Source organism: Cricetulus griseus, chromosome 5 (assembly GCF_003668045.3).
Source record: "Cricetulus griseus strain 17A/GY chromosome 5, alternate assembly CriGri-PICRH-1.0, whole genome shotgun sequence".
NCBI lineage: Eukaryota > Metazoa > Chordata > Mammalia > Rodentia > Cricetidae > Cricetulus > Cricetulus griseus.
The window spans coordinates 176,323,644-176,324,685 of record NC_048598.1 but is presented as its reverse complement, the minus strand read 5'-3'; the positions used below and the strand labels follow the sequence as shown (position 1 = coordinate 176,324,685).

The 1,042-nt window shown below is 46.4% G+C and overlaps 1 pseudogene; it reads right to left on the bottom strand.

Moving 5' to 3' along the window:
- Window positions 1-277: 277 nt before the first annotated feature.
- On the bottom strand, window positions 278-738 carry LOC118238946 (annotated as a pseudogene).
- Between the last annotated feature and the right edge of the window lie 304 nt (window positions 739-1,042).

The window sequence follows — 1,042 nt, the reverse complement described above, 5'->3', positions numbered from 1 at the left end:
ATCTAGTTCATACGGGACTGTGCTTCATATTTTTAAAATAGTACAAAGAGAACATGTAATGTTTTGAGGACACAGTATCCATTCAGAGCATATGTGTAGAGAGAAGTTACAGGAAACAACAGGAAAAAGTGCAGCCCAGAACATGACAATGGTCCTTCCTCTTACCCTGTCTGCATAATCTCCTGGGATGAACCTGTGTTCTGTGTGCTGTGCGCCCCCTGGTGGCCGTGAGCGGCCTCACAGTGAGGTTTTTGTCTGGGTTCACACTGAGATCTCCTCACTGTGTCTCTAGACAGTAATAAGTGGCGGTGTCCTCAGACTTCACACTGTTCATTTGCAGGTACAGAGTGTTCTTGGCATTGTCTCTGGAGATGGTGAACCGGCCCTTCACAGATGGTGCATATTTTGTGGTACTGCCATCATAAATATTTTCAACCCATTCCAGCCCCTTCCCTGGAGCCTGGTGGACCCAGTGCATCTCGTCGATACTGAAGGGGAATCCAGAGGCTACACAGGAGAGTTTCAGTGACCCCCCAGGCATCACCAAGCCACCCCAGACTCCACCAGCTGCGCTTCACACTAGATACCTGCAAACATAAAAATTCCTGGTCAAGAAATCATCACACATGTCCATTGTCCCTCATATTAATGTCCACTCACACAGTCAGCATCTACTGCTATCAATAAATTACCTTTTAAAAGAGCAACAAGGAAAATGCAGCTCAGCCCCAACTCCATGCTGATCCCTGAGTGAAGTCTTGGGATCCACAGCTGAGCTCCTCTGCTTGAGCTGCTAAGTGAGGGCAGGGCTGCTTTTCATGAGCAGAGAGAGGGCCCATTTGCATGTCTTCCTGCTTTATAGCAAGCCCTGTCGTGGAGCCTGGAGATGGCAGGTCCTGGATTATTTGTTAGTGTGCTGGGTTTATAATGTTAATGATGGAAAATTGGCATAAATTTAATCATTTCCAGTTGTCATCTACTTCCTGATTAATCTGTGCAAACAGAAGACATGTTTCCATCTTCATTTCAACTCAGCTTTCCA